At 36.9% G+C, this 23,754-nt stretch overlaps 1 long non-coding RNA gene across 1 annotated transcript; it reads right to left on the bottom strand.

The window, feature by feature from the left end:
- Positions 1-899: 899 nt before the first annotated feature.
- On the bottom strand, positions 900-22,684 carry LOC121734226. The gene is made up of 3 exons (XR_006036679.1): positions 22,433-22,684; positions 11,169-11,179; positions 900-917 (listed from the first exon to the last, which is right to left on the bottom strand). It is a non-coding gene; the product is annotated as an uncharacterized LOC121734226 (long non-coding RNA).
- Between the last annotated feature and the right edge of the window lie 1,070 nt (positions 22,685-23,754).

Genomic DNA, 23,754 nt, shown 5'->3' with positions numbered 1-23,754 from the left:
CAATATCTACATATAAATAAAAATTACTAAGTTAAAGCACAAATCAATAGGCGTGATAGTTTTTCCGTAAAGTGTACCACAAAATGTAAAGGTTGTGGGATATACTAGAGCTGGCTTCGGTCGCCCTGATGAATTAAGTATGTAATATAATATTATTTTGTATTTACCGTTAATAACTAATATTATTAGTTATTAATAACTTAAATATAATAGTAGTATAGTATAATCTTGCACCACATTCCACACTCTGGTTACACAATAAATATTAATGTTTTCGGCTACATAGGCCACGTTCTTTTCTCGGCCCATTACTCTGAAACTAAGATTTCAAAACTGACTTAATTTCTGTTACAATGTCGACTTAAGAGCCCATAACATTTAACAGCCTTGTTGGCTTTTTATGAGTGAGTAATTAGGTAGGTAATGATTTTGTAGACGCGGCCATCTTGGAAAATAAAGAGCTTCGTTATTAAGTACTAACCCTGTCTTCTCTTATTAAAACAAGGTATTGAGCTGAACAGTTTAACCCTTAACTGTTACCTTAACCCTTAAAAGCTACAACGACGTTCGACAAATTGTTTCACACATCCAAAATGTATAGTTACATTAATACGTTTGTGTGTGTGTGTGTGTAATATTATTCCAGGATAGTTCTCTCTATTCCCGCCGAAAACGCAGTAAAAACTTTATTAAATCCCGCTCTACAAAGTTATACACAGGGTGTTCAATTTTGGCCACGACTAAGCATAACATCGTAACTCGATTTTTTAAAAATAGCGTTATAGTAGAGTAGGGGAGGGTGCTATTTTTGCAGTCACTCGAGCGTCATGGAGACTTAGGCCCACTTGCGCCAAAACTTTGAGTTAAATAAATCACCCGGGGCTTAATAACTCAGTGTTAACGTTTTTAATTTTTAACTCATACTACATATTGCACCAGAAGAATTTATCCCAGAGTCAACTAACCCGGGCTTATGTCATGTTCATTCATTCTTTTTACACCCAGCCAAATATGATAGAGCGAATGCTGATTAATTTAAGTGTACTGCTCTCACAGTACTTTAAATAAGGCTATCTCCTTATGTCAGATTTGAAATGACACGTGGTTCTATGTCGCATTGTGCGTGCGTGTTATGATATTTGTGCAAATAAATTAGGCGGAAAATGATAAAAATTGGGAAGAAACACTTGTGTCCAATGTTTATCTAGTCTACCTATTTATAAAGGAGTTCACTAAAGACGCACTTATCCAATAATATTATTGTTAAACTTTGTTAGGGACTTACTTTTTATGCTTGTTTGTTCATTGCAATTATTTTCAATTTTATTTAATGAATAAGAGAACAGTTTCTTTTTCTAGGCGAAATCTTCGATGGAAATCTTTGTCTCTTTGTGAGTAAATACGGGACCCTAAACAGATCGGTCCGTTCTACAATCCTTCTGTAATACGAGTCCGAGTATTCGATAATTTCTTCATCATCATCAGATAAACAACCACTGATCACTTATCATGGTTAAACACAAAATAAAACCGGTATCTATTACTGAACACAACAAAATAAGTCATAACCGAAAAATCTCAGTTTTGATATTACTAACCCAGAGTTAGTTGATTTAACCCTCCGACATCGGTGGGTTAAAAATTTAAAAAAATACCACGAGGTTAACTCCTAACTCTTGGTGGTGCAAAAGTGCATCATGTGATGTAATTGTAAGGCCTACTTGCGCCAGACTGGGTTAACACGCTTAACTCAGTGTTAAGCGTGTTAACCCAGTCTGGCGCAAGTAGGCCTTAGTAGGTTTTGTACATTAGATAAAACTGATTAATAAAAAATAATAAGAGGTTTTTTATTTTAGTGGTGGGTTCGGAAACTGCAGCCATTTTAAAGTTTTGAAAAAGAAAATATATCCAGAAAATTGCTTATTTAAGTCAGTTATAAATATATTTTAGACAGGAAGGACTTTAATCATTTAGTTTAGTGCAAAATAAAATATCTGCGAAGCTTAGTTAGAAAAATATGAAGCTTTACTTTTTTATATTTTAAAATGATTCAAAGGATTGGTAAGCCTGTAGGCTTACCAATCCTTTGAATCGTCAGTGCTTTATATGGAAGATTCTTTGGGGTATACTAAACATTCAGTATCTTAATCTGACAGATCCGATGACATTTCAATGTAAAAAATAATAATTAACCCACCACATGAGAAGTCTGACTTCTATACCATGATAACTAGACACATTTCGGAAGCCTATACAAGCTTAATCTGACACGCTGAAAATTTTTCTTAAACCATTAAGTTTTACACCATACAACGATATTTATTAAATTATTTTAATTGATCAAGCCCCACACGGTCACCGGTGACCGAGACACAATACAAATTCTATTGTCTCGTTTTTCCACGATCGACGGGTTAAATTATAATTCACGAAAGATAATAAGAAATAGCCGGTGTCTCTGTGTTTCAGTATTACTGCGAACACAGTGCTACAATATACATTACGAACAGCAAAAACTCACTCTCCAGCAAAATTTTTCGGAGTTACGACGCTATACGTAGCTGCTGTCAATATTACCTATAAATTGAGTGTCGGAAATCAAAAAGTGTCGGGGGAGTGACGCGACTAATGACATTCAGCGACGGGACTACCTGAGTCCGTCGCTAATAGGTAGGATAGGGCAGGTACGATGGGTCCGGCCCCCAGAAATTAAATTACAACACCCTATATTTCAATCTAAACGCTATACCTAATTTCGTCCCTTTCTCCCCTTAATTATAGTTTATGAACAGCTTTGTCGTGTAACCCAAGAGCCATCGACAACCAGACTTTTATCATTTTACAAAAGCTGAACATTTCCCTATAGAGGTAAGAAGGACACCCTTAAACTTTCTTATAGTATAAGACTTTTAGGTGGTCTGCCAGTAGGAAGAAACTGTCAAAAATGTCCGGCAGTGGAAGACGAAATTCCTACAGTTATCCTTAAGAAAATAAAATAAAAAAATCGGGCTTAACTCTTTATTGAAGGTTTGGAAAAATTTTAGAACTGGATACCTCCTAACGTAACCGCGACCAAAACTCCATAGTTGCTGGTCGTTCTTACCTCTATAGTGGTCACAAATAGGTAAACTTTCAGGTTTTATAAAATGACAAAAGTCTGGCTGTCGCTGGCTCTTGGGCTAGTAGAGGGGAGGTAAAGATTTAAGTGACAAATACAAATTCAAACTTTTGTTTTAGTGTTCATTAAAAGTGAATTTGGGTTTGTGACGTTGTTCCACAGTTATTACCGCTACGTTTCAACAAGCTCTAATTTGAGGGGTCGTGTTGTAAATTGCATATTGTTGCGAAGTTATAGCCCACTAAACGTTTCCCACAACTTTGCGCAGAAATTCATTTATCATATTTTTCGCGCAAACTGCCTCAATTTTTTTTTAATGCTAAATGTATGTTCACCAATGAAACATTCGTATTAATCAAGATGACCGTCCATCAATCCAACATCAATCCAAATAGCGTGTTCGCAGTCCTATGCCGTTTTGAAAATAAATAATTAAACAAACACCGTACTTTGTAATTATATCAAAATATTTTAAAGTGCATGGAGTGGGCCATTCTAAATGGACGGCTCGTGTGTTGCTAATTTTAGATTTTAATTAACCGACTTCCAAAAAGGAGAAGGTTACTCAATTCGACCGTATATATGTTCTTTTTTTATGTTTGTTCGCAGATATCTCCGCCGTTTGTGGACCGATTTTCAATTTTTTTTGTTGTTGCACAAGATACCACCCTGATTTGGTACCATGGTCACCAAAGTGGTGATCTGATGATGCAATCCATGAGGAATCGAGAGGACTCCTTGAAATTTATATGGAAACATCTAGTAATTTTAACTTTTTTGAAGGATTATGAGCATACGCTTCCAAAAAGTAGCATTTTGCACCAGTGTATACCCTGGTTCCAAAGGTGCTGTACAGAACCCTTGAATCCATATAGATACAAGTTCGGGGGGTTCGGCGTTGTTTTAAAAACGGGAAGCAGATACTGCAATGCAAATTACTTTCATCATCATCATCGTCATCATCATAGCTGGGGGGCATTAACTCGTTAATCCGTTAATCGTTAATTAACGAAGTTAACATTTTGATTAACGGATTAACTTTTAAGTTAAATTTAGAAAATGTTAAGGGACACGTTAACTTCCGTTAATTTGTAGAAGTCCATTCATCGTTAATCCAATGCCAACTATTTACCGCACAGCACCGCGGCGTGGCGCAAAAAACAGTTTCTAACACACAGTCTGTCAAGAAAGAGTAGATGCAGTACAAAATTTTCTAAACGTAATCACGCTCAAAAGTTGTTTTTTACCCGACTGCCAGGAGGGTTATTTCTGTTTGTTTTTCCACAGAGAACGCTTATACACTTTAAATATATCTTGCACATTTTATCTCAATTTAAAAATGCATATTATCTTTTTTTCCATGGGTAAAGACATTTTAACACCAAAACGAGCCTCGCTGTACAGACGAGAATTTCAACTTCATAAAGGGGAATATGCACCTTATGCCCGAATATTAAATAACACATTAGAATTATATGAATATTTTGTTTGTTTCTAACCTGTTAACTTCCAGAACCTAAACCAACAGGTTTATGAATAAGTTCACTAACGCAACGATATAAAAATGAAATTTTACATAAATTAACGGATTAACGTTAACTTGCGTTAATACTTTCGAAATGTAACGCTTTAACGTTTAACGAAGCTAACTTTTTTTGTAGCGGATTAACGATTAACGATGTTAACTATTTGATTAACGGTGCCCAGCTATGGTCATCATTATCATCGTCAACAGTACTTTACTAAGTTATTAATTAAAAGTGAATATTATAACGAAATTATTGTAACCTCAACTAAACATACAGATTTCGAGTATCATTTGATTAATATGCGGGGAGTTTTGCCCCCACCCCCTACCTGGGGGCCATGTCGTTCATTGACCTTGCCCCCGGCCTTTATTTAGTGTCGATTTTTAATTCTCCTTTTTAGGAACAAACTAAGTTATTAATTAAAAGTGAATATTTTATTCTAACATAAACTAAACATTCACTTTTTGAGTGTCATTAAATTACTTCGCTTCGCCCCAGGCTGAACCCCCCCACCTCCTGTAAATGCTGTCATGTCGTTAGTGTTGACCTTGCCCCCGGTCCTTATTTAGTGTCGACTTTTAATTCTCCTTTTTTAGGAACAAACTAAGTCATTAATTAAAAGTGAATATTTAATTCTAACATAAACTAAACATTCACTTTTTGAGTGTCATTTAATTACTTCGCTTCGCCCCAGGCTGAACTAGGGACCCCGGGACAGCTAGTAATATATAAAATACAATCCACCAGTGACTACGTAATAATATGCTTAATGGAGATAGCTAAAAAGAGAAAAATAATTATTTTTAAACAAAAAATTTAAACCGACTTCCATAGTAAACTGCCTCTAAAAAGTATGAAATAATAATTCTTACTCTATTTAAGTGCCCTTTATAGGACTGGCCTAAGCCTCAACTATATCTTTACTCAATCTTTATAATTTTGAAGTCGGTACCAGCTCCTAAAATTTCTGCGATTCTTGACATATCTATAACTTACGTCAGCTGGTACCGACTTCAAAGTGATAAAGATTGAGTAAAGATATAGTTGAGGCTTAGGCCAATCCTATAAAGGGCACTTAAATAGAGTAAGAATTATTATTTCATACTTTTAGAGGCAGTTTACTATGGAAGTCGGTTAAAATTTTTTGTTTTATTCCTAAATTTAATATCCCTACAAATTTTTGATTTTGTAAAATCGTCTTTTATATTACGCAGTAACGTATAAAAGACGATTTTACAAAATACGTCTGAATTATTATTTAATGACGTTGTAATGTTGTCGCATTGTAACGTATCCAAAAGGCATCATTAAAGCGAACATGGCATTTGCAAAGGAATAATAAATATTTATTCACATAATTGAAATAATTTTATGATAAATTACGATGTAAGCAGAAACATTTTTTCGATAAAATCAGACAAATGTCTGACGAAACTATTGTTATTTACAAAAAAAAGTAATATTTAATGATTATATACGAAGCTACCACGCACAATAGGGATGATGACAAGGTCAAAGATTAGCGAATTTCGTTAATAAAATAAAGAAATCACGGTAAAAAATAAGTGTTCCCTAAATTTCAGCTCGATAGCATTAGTATTTTTTTTGTTATACGCCTTCAAAGTTGGATAATCAAGTTGATATTTTTTTTCAATTATATTTCTTAATATTTGTATACCATTCGATAACTTATGCAATTAAAAGCAACTTTTGTTATAAACCACTTTCATAAACGCAATATTTAATATACCTATCGAACAAAATTCTCTCCCGATGCATACAAACTACGAAAGAGTGACGTCAGTCTTTCGTAGCACTTTGTATGGAGCGTTTCGGGCAGGTCTATTTTATGAGATGTTTGAATTGTCATATCTTGGTGAATTTTTAAGCTATCGGAGTCATTCTTTCAGCGATGTTTCTATTTTTTAAGGATCATTCAATTACCAATAAGAAAAAAAAATAGTCATCAAGCAAATTCATCATGGGCAATAAACATGGCATGGCATAATAAACGAATATGTCTCTCTAGACTCTGATGCCCGTTTCCACCAACTGCTTCCTAACTCTAAAGTTTTTTTTTAAACCAGCTGCGGTTTCCCTTCAGCCGTATACGAAGGATGTCCTGGATCTAACACAGGACTCCCTCCACGACCGGCCGGTCTACCTCAAGGACCGGACTTCCACCAAAGTTAGGGAACGCTTAGGCAAACTAAAGCGTTCCCCTCGGCGCCGGGACTAGCTAAGCCGGGCAGGTTCCCATCCTGACCCGGAACCCCGTGGGACGGAAGTTATTGGAGGTTCGCATAGCGACGCCTCCGCACTCCCGTCCTACGCCGGCGGAGCGGAACGGAGGAAGGGTCCTCTCTGAACCGCTCCGCGGCCTCTTTCTGCCAAAGGACGGTTCTGCCAAGCCTCATCACTCTCGAGCATGCAGCGCACCATACTCGAGAGTGAGAGGTCTCCACCTAGCACGGCCCAACGATCGCACACCTCGAGGATGTGCTGGGCCGTGTCCTCCGGAGCGCCACAGTCGTGGCAGTGGCTCTCTCCTGGCGACCTTACCGAAACAACCGTGTCCGGTGAGTACCTGTGTAAGGCGGAAGGTGGTGACCCGACTTGACTACTCCTATATTGTATATAGGCAGCCAATTTCATAAGAAGTTCAGAAATTGTTTTTGTAAGAACTTGCATATTCCATATTCAGGAAGAGTGTGTCAAGACTCGCCGATGCCGTGCTGCCCGCCCGCCTAGTTAAAGTCGTGTCTGAACTCCGCCTTAGTCTTGCTAGCTACGCGGGAACTACGTGGTAGAACTCAAAGCTGTATCGTGGAAACGTGCCACTTCTCTGGCTTTTTCCTTTGTAATAAATGTGTTTATAATCCTGATATTGCTATTTTGCGATATTTAAAAAAATAGCAAGTTTCATGGATTACTATTGTGGGGGGGGGGGGGGGGGGGTTGTAACATGGGGTCCGCAGTAAATTGTAAATTTGTTGTGATCATGATAAAATCAACAATATCGTTTCATACGAAAATTTATATACTTAAATCTATATATTACTTTTAGGTCGTCTGTGTCCAGAAAGTCTGGATACACTCACAATATTCAATAACTCTTGACTGTCACTTTGACTTTAATGGATTATGAAATAGCAAATGAAACAAAGTTGGGTACAAAATGGCAAATATATTTACAGTTTAATGTTTATAAATGTATTTTGGAATGTATACTATTTAAGTCTTTACTTAAAATACCCCACATTTTAGCACAATTTTGACATTTATTCACTTAAAATTGACGAAGACGACATAGCTTTTCCTTGTTAAATATTTTTTGTAGCAAATGTACGTTACGGTCCATCCTTATTTCAAAATCATCGATCCACCGTCTCCCCAGCTCCAGCTAATGGCGAGTAATCCAATTGCGCCTCACTACTCGGCAGTTCCTATAATGAACCCCGGAGTATCGCCAACAACGGATTTATAACTTTTTCTTTTGGCCGTTTATTTCATATAAGAGCATTTTTTGCGACGGAAGAATGTTTTTCTCGTTTTTTAAGAGAAAACGCGGGTGCAGTAATTTTTAAACGAATAAACTATTGGCATCACGCTTAGCCCTGCGCCGGCACGTGTATTGTGATAGAGACAGATGTACAATAAATCGAGGTAATGTAGTCCTCTGATTCCTCCTTTAAAATAGAGTCTGTCTAATTTTTTTTTAATATATTCAGGAAGAGTGAGTCTATATGCCTCTACGTTTTTGTTTTATCTTAAAGATCTTTCAAATTAATTTCAAAGTTTTATGGTCGGTGGATTGGCGGAGTATTTAGATTAGATTACGGAATCCTTCGTACGCGAGTCCGACTCGCACTTGGCCGATTTTTTAACTTCCGCCATACCTGTAACCAATGCTGCCCTACCTCAAATTTGACTCTAGCTACAGCCCTTATGGCTACCTGAAAACTTATATGAACATTGCCTATATTATACCAATTTCAATACGGCACACTTAAACAATAAAGCCTTTGTATAGATTCCTAAATTCCTTTGTATAGACCAGGGGTTCCCAAACTGTGCGCCTGGTGCGCCGCGACGTGGTAAGACAAGAGGGGCGCCGTGAGTCGATCCTCCATCATTATCCGAAACCACAAATATTATAAAATAAAATTATAATATGAATTATACAAAGCAGGCAGATGATTAAATATTTGTTTATTATTATTTACCTGCTTTTACATGCTTTTACCTAACTATAATAAGCATTAAAGGTGTTTACTGTTTATTTATGCAATCTTTTTGTAATAGCTAGGTAAAGCGTAGCGCCGTGATAAAATATTGAACCTGTAACTGCGCCTCAGGCTGAAAAAGATTGGGAACCCCTGGTATAGACTATAGATCACTCATAATTCGGTAAAACCGCATCCAGAGTATACATATAACATTTGCATAATACAATTTAGGCGTTATGTATTCTATGGGCGCGTGGCATTTGTCCGATGGTTTTTGTTATGAAAATCTCGTACAAATGTCTGGTCATAGCTTCACAGCATTTAACCCTCAGATCAATCCGCTTTTAAAACTACAGCAGCCGTACTGCGAAATGCCTATGTTCTTTATCGTACTCTAGATAATATGACTACGAGTATGTGGCTTGACTTCCAAAATCGGTATATTTTTTTTACAAGAAAGACACAAAGGGTCTGGTAACAACTAGTCGTAGTACAAGTAGCTCTCTGCGTGTTATGGTAATATATACTTCCTAATGTTGGTGACAATAGTAATTGCCTATTATATTATTATCTTACTAGCGTCGAGGCGTACCTCGTAAAATCCTAAGTAACTACATTATTTCAAAAAATATATATAATATATACTATGTTTCCGTTACACTATTAAATGAAAATGGTGATTGAATTTGGAAGTGTATAAAATTAGCTGGAGGCCATATTTTATGGTGATTTATTATAATGGCTGTACACGCATAAACAATATTGTTACACCCAATAATCGCATTATTGTCATGTCAACTCGTTTACGCTACAAAATATATAATGCTGAGTTTGTGAGTACCAGGAACAGGCCAAATTACATATAACATAGGTCGGTCATCTGCCTATAAATCAATGTCTCTGATAGAAGTTAGAATAATAATAGTCGGTTTTTCTAGTAATAAAAAATACTTTCCCCTCGGCTAAATACGAATAATTTGTTACCATACCACGCCAACGTCAAATTAAATAAGGCTTCAGATCCAGACCTAATAAATATTAAACAGAAAATCAATTTCTTAGGCGAATTTGTGTATCATTACAGCGAATTTTATTGCTCACAACAAGAAAGCCACTTAGGAAATTCCTTTCGAGAACGATCGTTTTAAAAGTGGGTTTTTCAAGTTTTAAGAACTTTTTTCATTACACTTAGCAACCGAGTATATTTTCTTTGTTGTGCAAACGACCGCGGAGCAAATTGTAATTAAAGAAGTACAGTAATAAGTGCTGCCCCACAAAATTCATTAAAAAATACATTGTATTAAACATTTATGGATTTTTTAAACAAAGTTGTGTTAGTGTAGTCAGTTTATGCGCAATTTGGATAATGATCGTAACAGAGCTTAATTTTACGGCGGCTACAAACAACAAAGACGTTTTTAGTTCTGTAGAAATGAATAGGTGACTGTAGTCTGTATACTAGTTGACATTTTATAGTGTACGTTCCACATCATAAAGTTAATATACCTAGCGGAATAGAGCAACAATCTCGAGCTGTCAAACGAAATCGCAATTGGTTTCATCTGTGTGTAAAAATATGTGTACGTATACACTTACTCAAGCATAATTGAACATGATTTCTATGAGATTAAATTGTCAACGTGCGGCACGTACCGACTGGACGTCAAAAACAGAGTGCTGCTGTTATGTATCACACGTCTCTTTTTACCACGCAGTGTTACTGATAGTGTCATTTCTCTTGCTCAGGCCTTTGTTTCTCTATTCCGCTAGGTATATTAACTTTATGTTCCACATTGACCCATGAGCGTATACAAACAGGAGAAAGAGCTTTTTTCGATGATTGACGTTGATTGATGTTATAAGCAACGCATTTAAAATCGAATATCTTCTACTCCTCCTACTTTTCTTCTGATTAATTTCGTTGCGGGTCAGATTTAACTTGTCTCTCACTACTGAGATCATATCAAAGGGTTTTCGTGGTTGGTTACTACTGTTGATCCTGGCGACACAGGAGTTACAGTGGTGGACCATTTGCCCATTTTAAAAACGCATTTAAAATGGCAATCATGGCTGTAATCCAATGGTCCAACTTGAAGAGGGATTTTAATACCAGCTAACTTATTAATTTATGAAAGCTGAATCTAATAATTTCATAGGTTTCACTCATCGCGATAGAAATGTTTAGAATATTAACACTTAAAGAGCTAGTTAAAAGTTAATTTCGCTCTGCAACTTAATATCGCAAAACGCCGTTTAAATTCTAAAAGCACTTATTACTTTTTATATGAATACTAATACTTTATCTCGTCACATTTTCTTTATTGCTTTCGGGCCATTACTCCAACCTTTATAAAGCTGTTTAAGCGTCTAATATTGTTATTTTATTACTTCGGCCGGCACTGAGCATAGAATCAATTCTGAAGGCGATGTTTTATGAAGGAAAGCTGAAAGGGGCGTGTGCACTGACGACGTGACTACGTTTGAAATGCTGTTGATATTATACCGGACTAGGGAATGCAACACCGGGATACCGGGATCCCGTAGTACCGGGATCCCGCATGCATTTTGCGGGACTAATCCCGGTCGAAAATTTAGCGGGATCCCGCGGGACTGGCGGGATTACAAAATAGCGTAATTCCTATGTGTAACGCTGCGCTCGGGAGTGCGTGAACTGGCTACAGGCAGCCCACTAAGCAATTTACCATCAATTCACCTATAATTCACTTTAAATGACAATTGTACCAACCAGCGTGGAAGCTGAGCAAACTTTTTCAGCTGCTGACTACCTTGCGTTGAATATCAGGAGCCGTTTGGCAGACGACACAATTAATACCTTAACATTTTTAACATACTTTTATATTTATATAAGTTTGTTAAATGTGTTTTTTAGTTTTTGTGTTTTTTATCTTTTTTTTTTTACGTAGCCATATTCAAAAAAAGTTTAGTTATTTACTATTAAATATTTTTATATCTAAAGTCTAAAGTATTAATAAACCCTTGTAAAAAAGTGTCCGACAATGTTTGTTTTATTTATGTTTCTAAGAATAAAAGGAGTTCTATCAAGTAAAGTCATTATAACGATTTATTTTAAAAGTTTAAGTCCACCCTGCGGGATCCCGCAAATACCGGGATCCCGCGGGATTGTGATGGTTCAGTCCCGCAAATACCGGGATTGAAATTATCCTGCGGGATTACATTCCCTACACCGGACCAAACAGAGCACAACGGGGCTAATGGTCGCTTTGAAGAATCATTATATGAATCATAACATGATTCATTTTTCTAAAATCGCAAAATGCAACTCTGCTTGCAATTCAATTCTGTATTTTTGTACTGATTTGACATTTGTTGGTTTGACAGTTTTGACAATTTATTTGCTGAATTGATTGAGAGGAATTGCTAAATGTGACCATTTTAGCTCCACAGATCTGAATCGCGCTATCGGTGTTTCAGAGAACTGCTCGACATACCTAATATTAATAACTCCCACACCGGTTTCATTGAAACCAGGCCAGATACGCAGGCGTAATTTTATAGTGCCTAAGTGTGCGCGCAGTACACAAGAGCACTCTCTATTCCTTTTTCTCTCATAACCCAGTGGGACGGAAGACCGACACGACTGGCGAGAGATCAGGCGCAGGACCAACTTTTTACATGCCCATCCGACACATGGATCATCTGACTTGTCAGACAATCAGGTGATCAGCCTGCATTGTCCTAATCAAACTTGGAAATAACATGTTTTCAACGCGGGAATCGAACCCACGACCTCCGAGTCAAGAGCCACGCTCTTAACCACTGGGCCACGGAGGCGTTAAAACATACAACACTCGACATAATAATATACAACATCTGAAATGACAACACCGACTGAACACTGAGCATCGGTCTGATCTACTGCGCTTTGTTGGAAGGTCTTCATTTGTTGGATGTGGCCACACAGATTCATACAACAATAATTTTAATCATTTAAAAGCTTACACGTTTTTCTAATAAGCTAATTCACTATCTGCTTTTGCCTTACCCCCGAATCAGATACTATTTTGATTTACGAGTCTGATTAGTTTCAAATTAAGCCGCTGCAAGATTAGCTGTCAGAAGTGGGAAAAGCCGTTAAGGTCGAATTGGTTCCAAACTGAGCCACAGCACGATTTTGCGCTACAATCTTTGAGATCGATTCGATATCATTCGATCTGATTCGATTCTGTTTTAGGCATTAGGGAGTAAGGCAGCTTTTGACTCATAAGTTGTATAGTCGATAGTGTAAACGAGGCTTATTCCTAGTAAGCCTACGATATTGCTTATGCTAATAAAGTGACCCCCTGTAATTGAATTCACTGACCTTTACAACTACTTTTATGATCACGGCTTCTTTCATAACTTGTTTGGGTTGCCACTTGCCATGAATTTTATAAAAGTGACCGAATTAGAAGCTACGAAGCCAAATAACATTTTAACGAAAAGTCACCAACTTTGTGATCGCTTATGAAAATTAGGTTTATCGAAATTTGTTGATTCAGGCTTCAATAATTTTTGACTGCAGGATTATTTTTTTTTGAAACAAAACTACTATTTTTAAATGCAATGTTTCTCAAACTCATAGACTTAAATTCTCTCCTTCATATTGTGATATCATGAAGAGTTTAACAGTAATATATAGAGTTTATATATCAAAATCTTCACTGATCAAAACAAAGTAATCGATAACGGAATTAATAATAATTTAAAGAATGTAGATAGAATTCGGGTATAGATAAATTTAGGATCGTCGTCGAATAGTCGTTTTACTCTAAATCCACTGACCAAACCACGACCAAACTCAAACACAGGCACAAAAAAGCAATCCTAATTCAGTAGTTATTACGTTTCTGAGCAAACCGCCGAAGTTTCCCCAACAAAGTGCACTTTGATTTACACTCGCTTGCATGTGAAGTGTTTGTGCTACCACGCCACAGACTTAGGTATGAATAGATGCGGCAAGTTTGATTGTTTAAAAAAATTCGCTATTTTAGTTAAAAAAATATTAACAAACGACTATTTTTAACCGACTTCCAAAAAGGAGGAGGTTATATTATGTTCGGCTGCGGATTTTTTTTCAGTATTCTAATAAAGAACCTTCATTTCTTATCAACATACTATTATTTGTTATAATTCTTTCGAATGACTTTTTACTTAGATAAATACGCTGTGTGTTACACTAGTAATTGGAATCTAAAAGTATTGGAACGAAGTTCCTTATGGCGCGTTCGGCGTTGCGAAAGTAGTCTAGACGGAACGACACTTGACCTCGATACTTTTTTGGTACCTGTGAAGTATGTAAGGGCAGACCGCAGATGGCGTTGATAAGTATTCGTTCCATACGGGTGTCCCTTAACACTTCTCAGTTCTCAAGTATTATTAATTATAAGTGTCTCAATTTTTTTGAAGCTTTCAACAATAATTAGCGTTTTGTTTACTGATATAATATAGGGTACGCTATTAAATTGTTATAATTTGAGTTGACATAAGCAGACCAAATGACGTACCTACTAGGTTCGTCGAATTATATTATTATATGCGAATATTGAGCCCATGATGTACCAATACAAGTGATTACAAATATATATAGTGAATATTCTCCTATGATGATTGATGACCCGATATCGAAGTCGATTGTACTATTAGAGAAATGGATAGACCTATGCAATTTAGCCAAGTTATGTCAGGACTCAAGACTCAAGTCCAGCCGTCACATTATGACTAACATTGACTTGACTCGACAAAATAATCCGCCATCTGTTCAATGTCAATTTCTCTGTTGGTACATGCTATTGACAGTAATCGCATCGAGGCAATCATGGTTATCTATCATGGCAAAGAAGGTAGGTAGGTATTAAGTACGATCGAGGAAATTGATTCCTTTAAGCAGTTGACAAACCTAGTACGTCATTTGGTCGGCTTATGTCAACTCAATGTTGGCTGCGATCGGTCGGATGGATTTGACTTAACACGACCAAATTACTTAGATCCGCCATCTGCCTAGAAATCAACTTCTCTGATACGAGTAGTACATACAGAAACCTCAACGCCATGTCTATTATTTCTTAGTCCTAACCCAGCTGCATATTGGTGGTGACGCGAAGTTTCATTTCCGCGGCATTTTCCACGTTTTACTGTCGACTGTGTGCTGGTTAGTCGGAAACAGACACAAGTATCGATACTTAATGAGACTTCTCCTGCAGAGACAAGTTGGGAAGACTCTTTAATACTGAAAGGGTTTCGATAAAAGACATGTCATGCGGTTTGATGGTGCCCTGATTCTGCCGTGGTAAACCAACATTAATAATGCAGCATCGGACCAGTCCAGATTCTGTAAGGTGACGCCGCGTTAAAGTAAAAAATCGTTTTGGATATGTTTTAGATCGCTTGTGTTCTATGAGACGTCGGGCCGGCCTTTCATAGAAAACAAGAAATTGAACAGCAAGAAATGGAAAGGGCGTAAGCGACAAAATGGTTTTTGTCGCGTAATTTAAAAACCATAAATATATTTCATATAAGCTATAGGCAAATTATAGTGTATACTGTATGCTTGAACTAATCTATGTACAAATTTTGGAAGCTTAAATCACTCTCCTCTGTTGGCAAAATTAGAATCCCTGTTTTTATAGAGGTATTTTTGATTAATTATTTTGTGTTATAAAAGTCGACCAATCGTGTTATGCTATATAGGTAATTCAAAGATAAAGACATGATGAATACTGACAATGAACTTTAATTTCTTAGCTTTAGTTATTGTTGAGAAAAATCGATATCGCTGTAGCCAAATTATCAAGGCGTCACCTTAAGAGAGTAAAGAATTATAATAAGGCTGCAAAATAGTATTCTTATAATTTACCATATTAATTTATTTCTGATTTATAATTTTCGTGTCTTGTGTGTTTGCCAAACTCCTCCTAACGCCTGAACCTATTGAGCTGAAATTTTATATTGTCTTTTAATATTGTGTTGTGTGATTCTCAAAATAAACATATTCTTATCTTATCTTATCTTAAATTTTGTGCTTTTCGGGTAAGCCTGACAAAAGACCACTGGCCAACATCAATTTTTCATATCTCAAATATTATAGCAGAACAAGAACAACGTTTGCCGAATCAGCTATGTACTTAGCTAAAATTTGTAAAATGAACGTCCAACAATGAAAAAGGTACTATAAAATTTAAAAAAAATTGCCGCGCTTAATGAACAATTACGTTTTGCTGCGCTGCCCGCAGGGGCTACTTACAACTTCTGTTTAATAGCGGCTTTATGCGCTTAAATAAAACTGTCATATCTGCCGACCGTAAAAAGGCTGCTGGTTTATGAGCTATACGCTGGGAAATAAGGGAAAATTCATACGAGAGAAGCTAAGCCCTGAAACACACTATGCTTAGTTTATAACATTTTGACAGGAGATTATCAGCTTTCCAATGAGGTTGTTGTTGGGTTAACAATTTGACGTAAGCCAATCACGAAGGAATCAGCGATGATTGTGTTTATTCTAAAATTTTAAAAAAATCATACGTGTAAATTAGCTGCTTCACTTGCACAGGCGAATTATTGTATCTTGTTGCAAAGCAGTCATGCTTTGCAACCACTGACCTCTATAATACACTGGACAGGCGATCGCTATCAATAAAATGTTCCTATTTGAAAGTCGCCATATTGGCGCTGATTGCTATGTGAAAGCAGTAGTGAGTGTACTTGGAACTACTATTTTGCAAATGGCGGTTGTCATTTTCTATGTAATTAGTTCACAGTACGCTCACCGCGGCGCTTCAAATCGGCACAAAAAATAGCTGTCATTTTGTACGGCATAGCCTGTATAGAGGTCAGTGTTTGCAAACACACGTTTGACAGCAGATATTGCACATTATCGTAAAATTCTTACCTGACACAAGATAATATGGAGTTGGTTGTCATTGTCATCGTAACGCATAGATTGGTCTAATTTTAATGAGGTATCTATTAATAGGATAGTTGTTTTCCTAATTTCAAAAGAAATATGTACGATACAGTTGTGAAAGGCATTACAATTTGCGCTCTAACTCTCAGGTGCGGATTGACCCTAACATAAAGATAGTTCATTCATTTACTTATAACCACTTATAACCGAGTTATCCTTCATTGCCATGCCGTCGAATCGCGGAGTTGCCAAACTACGGAACTTCTCATCTTAAAACTAATAATAACTTTCCTTACGTAACAATGAACAGGTAATCCTGCACTTCAGTCTTAATCTTTATTGTACGTGTAAGAAATAGTTATTATTATCTTTATATGTACACATTTGAGACATTTCCTGTTTATTTGAGTTTTAATGTAAGAAACAGCTTTATACAAAAACCACACACATCTGGTTAATGAAACGGGAAACCTCAAATTGCGCTGACCAGTCCTAGTAGACAAGTGGCAAGCGATTATCGTAAACGCCAACAAAATGTATGCGATTTGACATTTAGGTCATCGCTTCGCTAGCGAATACTAATGTCAAATCCCATACATTTTGTTGGCGTTTACGATAATCACTTGACACTTGTCTCTAGGCCCTGAGTTATTAAGTAAAGGAACGCCTCTACTTCTTTACGTCGCCGTATCTATTGCTTCTTATATCTACAGAACAACTGTTATTCGTCCCGAAATAGGTGCGCTAAAAAGATTCCCGCATAATTCATATTAAAACTAAATCGAGTTCCAAATTCAAAACTTATTTAACTTGAATCGGGAGTTCGTGAAACTTGTGAATTAATTCGGTACGAAATGAAATTCGAGATCAGTTTGAGGACAGATCGGGATCCATTAATGTGTCCCATTCCGTAAAATGAAATAAATTATTCATTTTTCCTTGGAGTGAGTACACCATATTTTACATAGTAGGCCTCTGCGAGTTGCGACGTAAAATACAGTCGGGGTAATCCTATCTATCCTTGATTTATGCCAGAGGAGGGTCACTAGAAAATTATATAAGCGATATATCATCGTTCTATGCACAATTATGAATTATTACGACTTCATATCAAAAAGTACATTTAGTTTTTATTATTTACCTAACTGTGTCTTCTAGCAGCTTTCTGTAACCATAAATGTATATATTGTTACGTGCTAGGGTTCGAAGGATTTGGAGAGAAAGACCTGCTGACTCTCTTAAAGACTTTATTCACTAAATCCAAGTCACACAAGCACACACTAGGTCACAAAACTTAGCACTAAGTCCAAACACTAATCACTAGGTCCAATCACTAAGCACTATCAGTGTCCTAGGTCGTAGCCAAGTCGTAGGTTTCACTGGTTCACTCACTATTGATCACTTGTGTTCACTCAGAAATCGCCTTGATGATCGCTCGAACCGAACTGAATTGCCGGGCCGTCTACCTGCGGCTTTTTATATGGCGAGACGAATTCCAGAAAGTTCCCGATTCACGTAAACAAGTAAACAAGTGGAACTTTCTAGAAGGCTCGAGCATGTACCACAAGAAACATAAACAACTAAACACGTAACGTAACGTTAACAAAATAAACCGGTAAACACGTAATAAATGTTGGACTTTTCTAGAAGGTTCGAGTATGTACTTGCGCACCTCATGCCATCTAGTATTGAGTAGGGGATTATGTTGTCGGTGTTCCCTCGATAGGTTTCGCTGGTTTGACGCTAGATGGCACTACATGTCCGTATACCGTGTACCGTAACAATATTAATGGAGTTTTTTTTACTTAGCTATAAAATATTACCTGTGCATTTTTATTTATTTTATTTATAGCTGTGGCTCAGTGGTGAGTGCGTTGGTAGCTCAAGCCGGGGGTCGCGGGTTCGAATCCCGCCGACGGAACAAAAAGTTTTCAATGTTCCCGGGTCTGGATGTGTATTAAATATGTGTATGATATAATAAAAATCTTAAATATATTATGTATAGTATAAAAGTATTAAATATATTTCCGTTGTCTGGTACCTGTAACACAAGTCCTTTAGGTACTTAGCACGGGGCCAGACTGACGTGGTGTGAAGCGTCCATAGATATTATTATTATTATTTTAACAAGGATCATAAATCATACTAATTACTTAATTAGTAAATTGTTTGTTGCTGCATTTTTTTTGTCATTAAATAGATAGCTTTTAGTTAAACCATAATAATAATTATTATGGCAGTATAATAGTGTCAGATAGATAATAATATGTACTTATACTAGATCCATCGGCTATAGTCTTCTAATACTGTAGACTAAAGTGACACATTTTGTGTAGAACATAATCCTCGATCGAGTGGGGTGGAGGTCAGCCGCATACGGATTGGGCTCCGCTGGGAATTCGGCGGTTTACGAGGTTAACGCTCGATTACGAGTTCGATTCAAGTTCGACATTCAAAAAAGTTAAATCATAGACATTTTTTTTTAATTCGTCCCGGTCGGGACAGGCAAAGGGAGCGTTGCCCATACAGCCATCAATCATAGACAAATGTTTTTACTTTTTTCCATATTTGAAATTAAAAAGTAAAATATTATTGTCGCTGATAGAATGTTGCACGCGCTTTAGCTAACGCGGGACCTGTGGCTCAGACTCGGAATTATCTTCAGATTCAATTTCGTTTCACAAAAAAACTAGGCCTTTACATCCGTTGTGGATGATTTATACAGTACCTATGGAAGATTTTTAAATGTCCGTATGGTTGCCCAAGCACATACGACATTCTCGCAACATAACTAGTTGGCCTAGTCCAGAGGAAAGAACTAGTCAATACGTCTGGGACCAACTATGTGCGGGTTTCCTCACGATGTTTTCCTTCACCGTACTTTACCACTTCACAAACTGTACGATTAAATGATGTAACTACTTCCAGCATTTCTTTCCTGGCAACCTTATCTAAGACTAGTAATGAGGTAGTTTTAGGCGTTTTGCTGGCGACGGGGCGGGGCGGGCCGGTCAATTTCGCTGCGTCTGCGGCTGCCCGCGCCGCGTACGCAAAGCACACGCCGCCGTCTGCGTTACTGCATCTAAACTGGTTTGTAGTGTGATCCACGGTGGGCAACTGCGGACATGCGCCGCCAGTGCCCGCCGGCGGCGCGGTCTTTTTGGCCACCGTGTGCGTTGGTAATATAGAATTCTCCCTTATGCTATCGCTCGCGGCGAAATTGACCGGCCCGCTTCGCCCCGTCGTCTGCAAAGCGCCTAATCAGCTGTAGTTGGTGCGCATAAGTTTTAAGAAATCAACATAAAACTTTTTATTAAATAAACAGATTCTACTTAAATCCTACGAAAACACACGCTATCTAACGCAACCTCAAACGCGAAACATTGTTCAAAATCCAATGTTTTGCCAACAACAGAAACGTATTTGCGGTGTTCACAATACGTTTTTCACTCGGCCCCGTGCAATATCTAGTTTTTGTTGAAACATCGACGAGATTTTGTCTGCGAAGTTTTGTTGCGATCAATACTGATACGATAGCACACCGCTTATTGCTGATACTTTAAGAGGGAACGCTAACACTGTTTTTCCATACAAACGTATTCCAAAATTTACTCCCTGGACAATGCGCCTAAACAAATTATTTTTGTATACAATATTGGGATCTGTTAAAGCTATGCTACTACGTTCGATTTTTTCTAAATTTGCTAATAAATAAAAAAATATGACCCTTCAAAAATCTCAAAAAATGAATGCCCCGTACCCTGCCAATCCATTGAAAGATCAGCGGGGCTAAAATGGTCGCTTTGAAGAATCATGATATGAATCATAATATGATTCATTTTTCTAAAATAGCAAAATGCAACTCTGTTTGCAATTCATTTCTGTATTTTTGTACTGATTTGACATTTGTCAGTTTGACAGTTTTGACAATTCATTTCCTGAATTGATTGAGACCATAGTGAGACGAATTGCTAAATGTGACCATTTTAGACATCTGTACCATATTTATGCAAATAAAAAATTATTATTGTTATATTATTATTAGCCCCGCTGATAAAATAAAAAACATACCACCGTACTCAGAGACATTTAATTACTATTAACCTTCAATTTAATGAAGAGTTTGACAGATAATGTATGGGGCTTATGTCAAAATTTTAAATTAATTACAATTAAGTAATTAATGTTCCACTCTGAGTACGGCAGATAGAGGCATAGACTCAGTCTTCCTGAAGATATTTATAAAAATAATAATTGGAGAGGCTCTATTTTGAAGGAGGAATCAGAGGATTACGTTACCTCGATTTACTGCATCTGTCTCTATCACAATACACGTGCCGGCGCAGGGTGAAGCGTGATGGCAATAGTTTCTTAGTTTAAAATTTAAATTCAACTGCACCCGCGTTCCCTCCTAAGAGACTGTATTGTTGGATATCTGTATCAGGAATTTATTTAATGCACTATTATTATATAGTTATATCTTAATGATAATGATGTTTTTCTTCACCGTAGACTATGATGTTTAGAAAATTTCCCTCTCGATTAGATTTACGCCTATATGGTAGTGATATAATATAATTATTAATTATTGCTAGGACACCGCTGATGCTCTCCTTAGAGGCTCTACCTCACCTAATATTATTTAAACTTAAATGACAGGTAATTTTAAGTCCAGTAATTCACTCTGTTACCTCATGCGTTGAATCTCCAGTGTGACAGGGCCCTTAAATTATATATATTCTAATTATTTTAAATCAAAATCAAAAACCAACTTCCTGCACTTAAACTCCAAGTTTCGAGTTCGACATTTAAAACATTCAATTTGGAATGCAGCTCGAACGTTGGCAAATGGCAGGTAAGTTTAAATTAACCTAAACTAATTCCAACCCTGATTACGCGAGTGTTGAAGTCGCCCGTAATTGAAACACGTAGCTAAGACGAGACTTGTATTTTCTTTTTTAACACTGTCTCGTATTTTGTGCGCTTATTTTCCATTTAAGTTTTTGCGCAGTTCTTTTTCCTCGACATAAAATGCTAATTTTAAATGTACGTCGCATCATTTTTTGTTTAGCTCGAGAACATGAGAACTTAATTATTGACGTGTTGCAGACTGCAGTTGCTATAAAGGTTATGGATTTGGTGCCTTATCTATTTTTATGACTACAATATTCTCTACTACAATATACATAGGGCCGCAGAATATTAATCAATTACTTATCTGATAGTACAGACGTTTTACGTCATTTCTATGGAACGTGAAGTGTCGCTTGGTGCGACATCACCTTTATAATGCTAAACACCTTTATGCTAAGTACTCACGGTTTAGCTCGATCGAGCAATAACGTCGAGCAAAACCCGCGGCTCGGACTTTCGTCCACACATTCAGCATTGCTCGATAGTTTTATTATAAATCGATATAATATTTAATTCCATCGAGCATTCGAGCGGCTCGATGCCAGCCTTCGAGCTGTCAGTTTTGCGGTCCACAGTAATATTATTACTAGATTTGGAGTAACTATCGAGCAAAACCGCATGTGAGTACTTACTGAGTATTATACTGTTTATTTTTGGATAACACAAAAATACAATAAAAAAAAGTTTCTGCATGGAACATTTTTATTAATTTCTTTTATACTTAAATATAATTAATAGATAACATTAATTTACATTTGTGCATTAATTTATTAGAGGCTATCTAAACGATCGTCGAAACAACATGGCACTAACGAGACCTCATACTCAAATACTGATTAAATACATAACATTTTTTTTTGTAAAATACCCTCTTAGGGTCCACAAATTACGTGAGGTGTTTTTTCTGACTATTTGATCTTAAAAAACATTCCTCGCAACACATACCTGGTGGAAACGCAGCTTAATGCTCGATTTACACGGGTGACTAACGGGTCGATTTTAGTCACGCGGCAAGTCACCAGTCGAATCGCCTGTCCAAGCCGAATCACCACCCCATTTACACATTCTACAAAAATCGCCTGTGCCGCCCGAGATCTCCGCTATGTATTTGCAGCAAGCGATCGCTTCCGACTGAGCGTTTTCACGGTCAATTTTAGTCACCAGCCGAATGCGGCCACTGGAATTCCTTATTCATTGGGCTAAAGCCGCAAGCCCCAAAGCCGCACGACTTTGGGGCTTGCGGCTTTAGCCCAATGAATAAGGAAACAGATGGAGGCGACATAACTACAAAAAAGTGTGGCCGGCGCCATATTGCCAAGAACTAAACATGGCGGTCTATAGTGATGGGACACTCGGTTGATATTTGTCGAGGACATCGATAAACTAACATGTTATAAGTGAGCGTCCTGTTATATTATATATTATATTGATATCAAAAATGATTTTTTTTATATTATATAAAAAAATATCATTTTTGCCTATTTTGTCTCTATGTATTATAGTACATAGAAACAAAAAAGGCAAATATGGTTTTTTTTTCAATATAGGAGCCTCCTTAATTTTAATAAAACTATTTAATTTATTTTAAGTTTATTAATTATTATTTAAGTTGCCATTATTGATATCGGGCAAAAATTACCAAAAAATCGGACAAATACTAGTTGTACTCGCGCACGAAGTGTTTACAGTTAAGTATGTATACAACTGAGTATTTTGTGAACATTTCAAGTGCCTATTTTTTTCGCGATATATCGAGACCGATATTGATATTTTTTCAAATATCGATGTATCGATATATCGATATTTTCTTTCAATTTCGACATCCCTATAATACGACACTTTGACAGTTTATATACCTCGGAGAACCGGAACATAAAATGGCGGACCGGCCACAGTATTTTGATTTGCTTTAGCCGCATGCGGCGTAGTCGAATTGCCATTTAGACGGTCGATTTTCGCCGTGTAAATCCAGCATTACCGTGTAACCACTTGCACCTGTGCGGATTAAAGATAATCATGAAATAGTGTTATCTCACTCTTTCT

Source organism: Aricia agestis, chromosome 15 (genome assembly GCF_905147365.1).
Source record: "Aricia agestis chromosome 15, ilAriAges1.1, whole genome shotgun sequence".
NCBI classification, from domain to species: Eukaryota; Metazoa; Arthropoda; class Insecta; order Lepidoptera; family Lycaenidae; genus Aricia; species Aricia agestis.
This window is presented reverse-complemented; position numbering and strand designations above follow the sequence as displayed.